Source organism: Diabrotica undecimpunctata, chromosome 1 (genome assembly GCF_040954645.1).
Source record: "Diabrotica undecimpunctata isolate CICGRU chromosome 1, icDiaUnde3, whole genome shotgun sequence".
NCBI classification, from domain to species: Eukaryota; Metazoa; Arthropoda; class Insecta; order Coleoptera; family Chrysomelidae; genus Diabrotica; species Diabrotica undecimpunctata.
In genome coordinates this window covers 38,258,299-38,269,042 of record NC_092803.1, presented here as the reverse complement: position 1 = coordinate 38,269,042, position 10,744 = coordinate 38,258,299, and the positions used below count along the sequence as shown (strand labels likewise).

The 10,744-nt window shown below is 32.1% G+C and overlaps 1 long non-coding RNA gene across 1 annotated transcript; it reads right to left on the bottom strand.

Moving 5' to 3' along the window:
- Positions 1 to 344: 344 nt before the first annotated feature.
- LOC140438663 (uncharacterized) lies at positions 345 to 8,955 on the bottom strand. The gene is made up of 2 exons (XR_011950571.1): positions 8,811 to 8,955; positions 345 to 674 (listed from the first exon to the last, which is right to left on the bottom strand). It is a non-coding gene; the product is annotated as an uncharacterized lncRNA (long non-coding RNA).
- Positions 8,956 to 10,744: the final 1,789 nt, after the last annotated feature.

The window sequence follows — 10,744 nt, the reverse complement described above, 5'->3', positions numbered from 1 at the left end:
TTTGACATCTATATATGACTTTACAATCATTAGAACTAAAGAAGTGCAGAAATACTGCACGAAACATTTTCTATTAAAAGATTAAAATAGTTTTTTCATTTTTTATTTCTCCTTGACCGATATCCTCATTTCAGTGAGATTTTAATCTCACTCACATTGTATATTTAAATTTAGACGGTCGTACTCGTTTCAATATATATATATATATATATATATATATATATATATATATATATATATATATATATATATATATATATATATATATGCATTATATATTAGTGATGGGCATATATCTGTACCTATATGTGACAATTTATTACTTTAAAGTAAAACACAAAACAGTTAGATATACAATTTATTGGACAACATAGTAAGAAAATATCGTTTATTCCTCTTTCTCATCAGGCAACCCAAAATGTTTAATAATATGGGGGACAAATTCTTTGACCATATTCAATTCTACAAGTAACTTGAGGGGGTCTGTATCCGCCAAATGGTGGAAATTGTGGAACTGGTACTGGAAGCACTCCATTTAGGCCATCGTCATAGTGGAAATAATTGTTTTTCTTAGAGAATTTTTTTTCATTCTCCGATTTTGTGATAATGCTTCTTAGTAAGTCATCGTTAACATCTACGAGAGATGCCCAGATCGAGGTTAAATTAAGGAGAACCTGAAAATAAGATTGATTAGGTTATTAGTATATTGCGATGTATTACGTATATTCGTATAAAGATTGTTTGATATCATACAGATCTATACTCATTAAATTTGGACAAGAAAAATTAAGAAATTAACTTGTTAACTTAACTAAGGAATATACACGATTATTAAATATTAAAATTTCAAATATTAAATAAAATTTATAATACAATACTTTGGTATATTCTAAAGTAATGATAATTAAAAATGTAACAATACTTTACAAGTTCACCACAAGCAGTTACCATAGAATGATACGAACAAAAGTCCAAGTCAACATAAAAAGAGAAACATAATGAATAAAAATAAATCTCATGGTATCTGGACATCAAACAATATCAGGTACGTATCAATAATAAGCTACTATTGCTATGCTATTTAATTAATTAAGAAAATTGTTTAATTTATGTTTGCAGCAAACAGGGTGCCTAAAGAATAGAAATTGCTATAACCATCCTTTTGCATAAAAAAGAAGATAGAACGGACCTAGAATATATAGATCTATTAGCCTAATCTCTTCACTAGGTTAGTGACATCAAGATTGAAAAAAATTAGATTTGTACCAATCGAAAGAGCAGGCAGAATTCTGATCAAATTATGGTACCAATGATCACCTCCATACAATAGAGACGCTCATTGATCAAAATCTATAGAATACAATAAACCTCTTGACCCCACTTTCATAGATTTTCATAAAGCGTTCGACACAATCGAAATAGACAGCATTGTAGAAGCAATGAATGACAGCATGGTTGACCATAGGTAAAGTGAACTTATTTACAATATTTACAAAAATGTCACTATGACTGTTAAGATACACGATAATACCGACCAATAAAACTAAAAGGTGGGATAAAGCAAAGAGATACATTGTCAACGAAATTATTCACAACGGCATTAGAGTATGGTAGAGTACAGATGGGAAAAGATAAGGGAATTAATAGACAACAGAGACGAAAGACAGGAAATCCCTATAATAACATTATCTGAATTGACGGAAACCTTAAAAGAGGTTAAAAACGGAAAAGCCGCAGGGCCTGGAGACATTCCCATAGAGCTGGTTAAATATGGGCCGACTGCACTTTTAGAATTAATAGTAGACCTTTTCAATAAATGTATGTGTGGAGACCAGGAAATTCCTAAAGATTGGAATAAATCATATATAAGCTCCATATATAAGAGAGGGAATAAAAGAGACTGTTCCAATTATAGAGGTATTAGTGTGACGAGCTCTGTGGGCCCAGTGTACGGCAGAATATTAAAGAAGAGGGTTGAAAGACAGATACAAGATATTGAAGAACAAAGCGGCTTTCGTACCGGGAGATCCTGCCTTGATAATATATTTATCCTACGACAAATAATTGAAAAGCGTGTCGAAAGAAGTAGAGAGACCCATTTGGTATTTATAGATCTTGAGAAAGCATATGATAGTGTCCCGTTAAAGAAAATGTTTGAGGTCCTCGAAAGGTCCGGATTGGATTCGACGTATATCCGAGCGATATATAAATTATACGAAAATGCAGTTAGTTGTGTAAAAATTGGAACCAGAACCTCAAATGAATTTAAAGTCACTAAAGGCCTAAAGCAAGGATGCTGTTTGTCACCGACACTCTTTAAAATATACGTCCAAGAAGCATTGAGGAATTGGAGAAATAAATGTAGATTTATGGGCATCGAAGTGGGACAAGAAACTCTTTATACATTGTTATTTGCAGATGATCAGGTGGTGGTTGCAACCGATGAGGAAGATATAAATTATATGAATCGAAAATTATTTGAGGAATATGCCAAATGGGGGCTTACTGTAAACATAAGCAAAACAGAATATTTAAAAATTGGAGGAAATACCACAGATCTGAGGCTTGAAAACGCAGTTATAAAAGGCTGCAATCAGTATAAATATCTAGGAAGCATCATATCAGCAGATGGCACAGTTAAGATAGATGTACAAAACCGAATAACTTAAGGGAAAAAATGCATCCGAATACTGAATTCATTACTGTGGTCTAATAAAATAAAGATGCATACCAAACTTCGCGTATACAGAGCAATTGTAGAACCAATTACCACATATGGTGCTGAATGTTGGACGATGACAAAGAATGAACGAGATAAAGTAGACGTTGTGGAAATGGATTATCTTAGAAGGTCATGTCGAGTATCGAGAATGGAAAGAATCAGGAATGAGGAAATACGAAACCGTACAGGAATTAGAGATACTCTTTCAGATAGAATACAAGGAAGGCAATTACAATGGTATGGTCACGTGATGAGAATGGAGGAGGAGCAGTGGCCAAAGAAAGCCTTAATGTATGTTCCGCCAGAAAGAAGGAAAAGGGGAAGACCACCAAATTCCTGGAGAAGAGAAATTACAAAAACAATGCAATCTAGAGGCTTAGAAGAGGGAGATTTGAGAGATAGGAAAAGATGGAGGCTGAAATGCGGGAAGCGGCGATCGCCGTAGGACCCCCGTTATATGATGATGATTAGAGTATGCCTTTAAAATGATCAATTGGGACCACAGAGAAGTACCAATAGACGGCGAAAAGCTTAACCATCTCCGTCTCGTAGATGACATTCTCCTTATCACAGATAATTTAGGAGAAGCCAAAGATATATTAAATGAATTGGACTTTGCCCGTTCGAAGATGAGTCTCAGACTGAACTTGAATAGAACTAAGTTTATGAAAAATGGAACTGGTCTGGCCATGTAGCAAGAATGCATGACTCGAAACAGCAAAATGACAAATTGGAGGCCAAGAGCAGACACACATAGTAGACGAAGACCACCTACACGTTGGGCTAACGACATCAGGCGTATCACCAAAAATTGGCAACAAAGAGCTCATATTCGTAAAGAATGGAGGAGTTTAAGAGAGGCCTATATCTAGCAGTGGACGTCATAAATGAAGGCTGGATGGTGAAGATCAACGAACGTCTCCTATTCCCGCTACGATGTCGGTAATTACTCTTGAAACAACAGCCTTCAACTTACTAGATAATGACCTCATAAACTCTACTTCTTTTATTACACTTTAATTTCTTTTACAGTATCTCTCACCAAACCTGAATGATATTGATATTTAAGTCAAAACTTCAATACTAATCACACCTAAACCGTGATGAAATAAATGAATAACATATTTTAATCTCTCGTTAACTAATTATTTATGACAATCATTAGATTAATCTTTAATTTATAAGGCAAACTGTTAAATACCTAATAACCAATAAATTTTTTAACGAAATTATGTACATAGATGCTTCTAAAGGCACTACAGTTGTTGGATGTAACCTAACCTAACCTAATAACCAATAAATTTTTTAACGAAATTATGTACATAGATGCTTCTAAAGGCACTACAGTTGTTGGATGTACTGTTACCACAAATAAATATTTAATCAAATTTTGCAGTCACCCATTCTTTATTTACATAAATACTGCTGAATTTTTTGTAAGCCGCAAACTTATTATCACCAAGGAATCAAAAAGTAGCAGTGCCCATTAATTGTATTAGAATAATATTAAGCATATTAGTTTAGCCTATCCAGAACTTGATGTATCCATCATGAGGGGAAATTTGGCCTTGAAACGCCGCGCTGACCAAGCATGTTGGCGAGTTTTAGAGTTGTAGTAGAAGGAAATATAGTGACCCGTCTGCCTTCGGAAACCTAATCGCCATTCGGGGTTGGAAGAAACAAGAGTTAGCCAAGAGAGGCTGATAGGAAAGATTAAAGACATTTCACTCAAGACAAGTTGAAAAAGAGTAAAATGTGAAGGCCCTTATGATCTGCCAGGTGCGTCCACCAACACGTGGAACTGACGATCTAAAACGTTGTCATAGGAATTGGATGTAAGAGGCAAAAGATCGAAATAGATGTAAAATTATGAGGGAGATCTATGTCCAGCAGTGGATAAGCGAAGATTGAATGATGATCCAGAACTCCTTCGGTACTTTAATTTTATTGAGAGTATCCATCAACATCTGGATTCCGTCTTATGTGGAAATCTTTAGTGAGAAATTAATTCACAGACGTTGCAAAAGAATCTGCTTATTCAAATACTAAGAATAAAAACGTACAATTATTACATAAATCCCTACAGCTGTTTTTTTAATACCAACTTATGGTCTTGGTAAAATTTCTTAAGCAAAATCCCTTTTTAGCTTCGCGATATTCATCCAATCGTCGAAAATCTTGAGTTTACTTCCATGGCACAAAAAAACACGCTTTAATTTAACGATCTAGAAAAGGCCCTGCAATACTTTGCATATAAATATCTAATGACTTTCCAATATCCACCTTCATATGCAAACTGCAATGACATTTTATCTGTTAAAAAAATACTGGTAGAATGTCCGTATTTAAACAACTGCAAAAAAAGCATTATCTCAGCCAAGACCTAGAGAGTATCCCAGATTGCCAGATCATTTCACAAACCTTACCAATTTTCTTTATGAAATTAGGCTTTACCAGAAAATTTAGAAACGATATGTAGTTTAGAATATGAAACTTATTAATTATAGCAATATTTTTTGTAGTTCACCTTTATCGATTGTAATATAACTGTACATTTTTGTAATGTAATGAAATCCAATTCTACCTGTGCCAGTGACCTAAGCTGTCGCGTAGGAGACAGAGACACGTAAATTATAATATAAAAAATATAGTACCAAATATAGTATGATGGTCAAAAATTTTCTAAACTTTACAAAAGTTCTAGTTTTGTTAACAGCATGCACCTTTTTTTTACACCCCTTATGTCATTTGTAAGATTATCTACAATTTTATTGCATCGTCATATGCTTTTACTTAATATTTAACATTTATTTTAAAAGAACAAATCCCCTAAACTTTTTAAAACAAATCAAACAGTATTCATTAGCTTTTAGTAGATATATTTAAAAATATGGCACAATGGTTATTATGAAGAGAGTTAAGATTTGGTAGGATAATTTGGTGGGTCACTTAGGTTTGGATGTGATAATAATTCTTTCAGCCTTAACCATAGATTTTCTACTGGATTTAGATCGAAACTATTTCCAGGCTAAGGTAGGACAGAGACGTCTCAGTCACTCGCTTCATCCTGCTGAAAGATACATTGATGAGTATCCTCTTCAAATAAATCTCTTATAGTCGGCAGCAGTTTAGCTTGCAGTATCTCTTCCTGATATATTTTTGTATTAGTATTGCCTTCCATTAATGTCAAACATCTATATTCGTTACTGGCCATAAAAGTCCATACCATGACACCTACAGAGTGCTTTATAGCAACTAATACAATGATACAAAAGATCTTTCCCCAGTCGGTGACAAAAAAAACTTTACTGCGTCACTCTCAAAGATCTAAATTCTGGTTTATTCGGTCCAAATTACCTTACTATTCATCTCAGTTTGTCAAAGCTTCTTTCTAGGGGTTATTGCTCGCAATTCCTTTTCGCAGAACTTTCTATTGATAGTGCGGTCCGATATTTGTAAGCCGGTTAATTGAAAAATAGCTTAATATCTTTTGCAGACGCTAATATTCTAACACATATTCTGCGCTCATCTTATTGACTAATTGTCGGATTTCTACGTGTTCTTTTCGCTGATTTTGTCCTTTAATGTTATAATTACGTTTATAAACTTTCATTAAACCTGATTTTATGTCGCCATGACCCAACTTGTTTGCTATTTCTTCATATGTATAACCTTCTTCATGAAGTGTAATTTTTATGGCTTTTTTTTCTAGGTAATCAGTCAACACATTTTGGGTTTATGAGAGCCATTTTCGTTGAGTCGGCACTAATATGTTCCAACTGTTATATTACCATTAACAGTAAATATTACCTTACTAACAACTATCTGAAGTGACTTACCACTGAAAGACGTACGAAACTGTACTTACTCTCTTTCAATTGGATAACTTAACCACACCATTTGTGGTTGACTAATTAGCGGAACTATAACGCTATACAGTATTGTCAGTGTTGCCATTGACAAATCTCGAATTTTCGGCGTTTGGCTTGAATCCGTTTGCATATATTATTAAATAATTATGAAAATATATATAGAATAGGAACTGTACAAAATATTAAGCAATTAAATTCAAATGTAACTGTTTTGAATAAACCATTTAAATCACGATCCCGATTCGATTTTTGCTAAAAAATAACAATTTTTATAAAGTTTTTAGAACTTTAGGCATTACTGTATTTCCTTACTTTTTAACCAAAACGTAAAGATCTCACCGATAGCTCTATCTTATTGCTTATAATAAAAATCTGCACATTATCTGCATTATTATACCTTTAAAAGCATAATTATAAGGACATAATTCTTCATAATTAGGCCTTAGGCCTGATCTTTCCCTTAAATCTTAGACTGCCTAGATATAACCCTTAGTAGTTATAGACCTATTTTGACGTTGACTGCCAGCTATCTCGCTATATATTAAGGGATATTTCTGATAGTCTTGTATCTGTTGGTCTTAAATCTCTTGTTATTTATGCTATTATATATGCTAGTTTTCTCTTTTCATACCTTAACCAGAGATTTTATTTAAATTTGGGTATTCTGTCTCTTATTCTTATTTTATTCTTTTATTTTTTTAAATATCGCTTAGACATCCTAGTATATAAGCTGCTTTATTTGCTTGTTTTCTTACACACTCTTTAAGGTTTCTGTAGCTGGATATTTCTAACCCCATATAATCAAATCTCAGGACTTATTTCATTGTTAAATTATATTTTGTATTATGTTAAATGTCGCAGCTAGAATCATGGCATGAAATATAGCGTATTATTTCCTAGCAACGCTACTTAAAATAAAAATTGCTTTCAAAGGCAGCTAAAACAAAGGGACGTTAACCTATAATTCGGCTCATTATTAGTTTTTGAACGAAAAATCCTACAAACAATCTTTGGGCCTTGTAAAGACAAGATAACAAAAGAGTGGAGACAAAGACATAACCATGAACTTTAAGCACTGTATAAAGAAGAATAAAGTATCATACATCAAGGTAAATTGGATAGATGAGAAGAAGATAAGTAGGTTTTGTAATAAGATTAAATAATACAAAGGATAGTAAATACAACCTTCTGGGAAAAGCCCAAAGACAGAAGGTCAGTTAGTCGCCCAAGAAAAAGAGTAAAAATGTAGTAATGTGTGTTCTATATAAGATGGGTGTACAATAATGGGAGATTTCTGCACAACACCTGCAAAAGTGGAGGAAAATAGTAAATAAGGCCAAGACTCACTTAGATTTATAGTCCGAAAAAAACAAAGAAGAAGATGATTTGCGATCTCTTTTCACTACCAAAGGTCATTAATGTATATATTTTCATTAAATGTCTTCTTTTCTAAGAAATTTCTAAGAGAAAATTCTCTTAGATAAAGGATATTGTGACAGTTTACAAATACTATAATTTATTACAAAAAGTTTTTAGCGTTTGTTGGTATTCCATATTTTTGAAAGTCTACTTTAAAATGTATAATATATGTCTAAATTGTCAATATAAATGAGTAAAATAAAATTAAATTAATAAAAGAACTTTTCACCAAGTAACAACTTATTTTAAACATAAACAAAACTTGCGAGATTTAAAGTTAGGGTTAAAAAAAAGTGAAATACAAGAAATTAGTCAGAAAGTAGAATATAAAAATAACGAAAAAAGAGAAAAAAAAATTAAAATTGGTATAGGAATATAGTACTAAACAGAGAGTAAGAAGATGGTAGAAAGGCAAAGAAAAAAACAAAATGTAGTAAAAAATAGACGAAGAATTCAATGAAACAAAATACATTAATGTAAAACCTATTAGAATGAATAACAAATTACCGATATAAATAACTAAAAAAATTAAAAACTGGATACCAGTGGGACGAAGAAGCAGAGAAAGGTGGAGAATAAATGGAAAAATCCTGTATTGGAATATCTTTTAATAATGGTAAGATACGAATGGATAAAAAAATGCAGAAAGGTGTTGATGATGATGTAGTGTGTAAGAAATATTTTTTTCACCAATTTTTAAGAACTTATTTAAATGTTATCCTGAATGAGAAACAAAAAAAATCTACTACAAAATATAGTATTTTCTAAGATTCCAAATAAATTAGATGAAAACTTACCACCAATACAGCAAAAATGTACATCTTCATCTTTAGATAAATTTCTTGCAAGCAAACTGATAATTGGTGACGGTTTCGACTTGCTTTTATACTCGAAAGAACAATGTCTTCAGTATATTTTAATTGGCATATTCGATTAAAATTGAGTTAATAAATAATGTATAATTCTCGCCTACAGTGCTGTATCTTGATACAGGGTGTTTCTCCATTCAACACACAACGCTTAACCCCAAAGAGCTATCATAAATCGATGAATTTTATTATTAGCGAAACTGCTAATATAAAGGGTGATAGAATCGAATTTAAAAATTTATTCCACTAAACAACATAGGATATGCTGACGACATCGCCTTTTTGCAGATAATCTGAAAAGTCTTCAGGCTCTTACCTTAAGAGGACCTAGCCCAGCTTTGACTTAAGCATAAAAATAAACAAAACCCATACTTCTAAATAAAAATAAAATACCACCTGGAAAATTATTAGACTTGGAACCTCGGAAGCCTTTTTTTTTGGATGGTGCTAGAAAGGTCACCAATGGAGACACTGCGGACGGTAGCCAAATTGGTGGAGAGCCAATCGTGGGTTCGAAACTAGCGTTTAGAATAGGGAATGGGTCCAACGGACGAAATAAATAAAGATAGAACAGGATAAGGTATATTACAAAACATACAGAAATAAATAAAAGGATAGATGGGTAAAATTACCAAAGATACGATAAGATAGGAACAGGGCGCCATTTAATTTTTTGGGATTAAAGGGGGAAATTATGAAACCCTAGAAACGAAAAGAAATATAAAAAGAGATTTTGGTTCTGGAACTAAATCCAAGGAAAGATACCAACAGTTAATTATTAAATAAATTTGGTCAACATACTATATAAACAAATAATATATATATGAGGTAGACTCCGTCCACCTACTTACCTACGAAACTTAATCAGCCTGATCTTTCTTTTGGTCGAAGGTATAATAATAATTGAAGGTAAAAAGCAAATATTCAGAGTTATTGTTATATCAGGAAACTTGTTAGGAGTCGACAAATAAAATTCATACATAAAACAAAAACAATATATTCAACAACACAATGATATAGGCGGCTAAATGTACGCTCAAGTAATAAAAATACACCATTAATTATTAAATGGTGGTATACATATAAAAAATAAACAGTACTATGATTGATAAATACCTTTACAAATACAATATAATGTAATCATACACAAATTAAATTATCAGCGAAGAGAGTCTGATGCTATATACTATATTCAACTAAATTTGACTAAGGAAAGTCTCTCTTTGCTGTTTAATGGGCATATCTCGAGATACTGGGTATAGTAAATAAAAAAAAAATAAATAACAAATAACACAAAGTTAATTAAAGTTAAATTCAAAGAATACAAAAAGATTACAGAAATAAAAATTTAACCAACCCGCACTTGGTTAAGTTAATTATCTATGTCGCACTGTTGTTTAATGATTAACTGAGAATTAAATGTTCGTATTTTAGAAGTTCTTAATATCTGATTAAAAGTTGGTAAGCAAATATTAAATGTTCTTTAAATTGAAAGCAAAATCAGTAGTCAACCCTAACTACAGGAGAAGAAATAATCGAACGCAGATTCGCCCAGATAGTTGAAGATAATATGATAACCTTATTATTCGCCCAGATAATTAAAGGTAATTGATTATGATAACTTACAGTAAATCTTGATGACTGCTACACTGCACTGAAGTTAATATACTTTACTATAATACTTTACTTTACTATTTGAATTAAAAGGTACTTTATACCAATATTTAATCTAATATGATATTAGATTAAAATAACTCAAAAATAGAAGTGTATACACACTTAGAAAGAAAATGCACAGAGCACAGATACAGTAAGATATGGAGAACGTCCTTACGCAAAGACTGTCCCGCTAGAAGTAATGT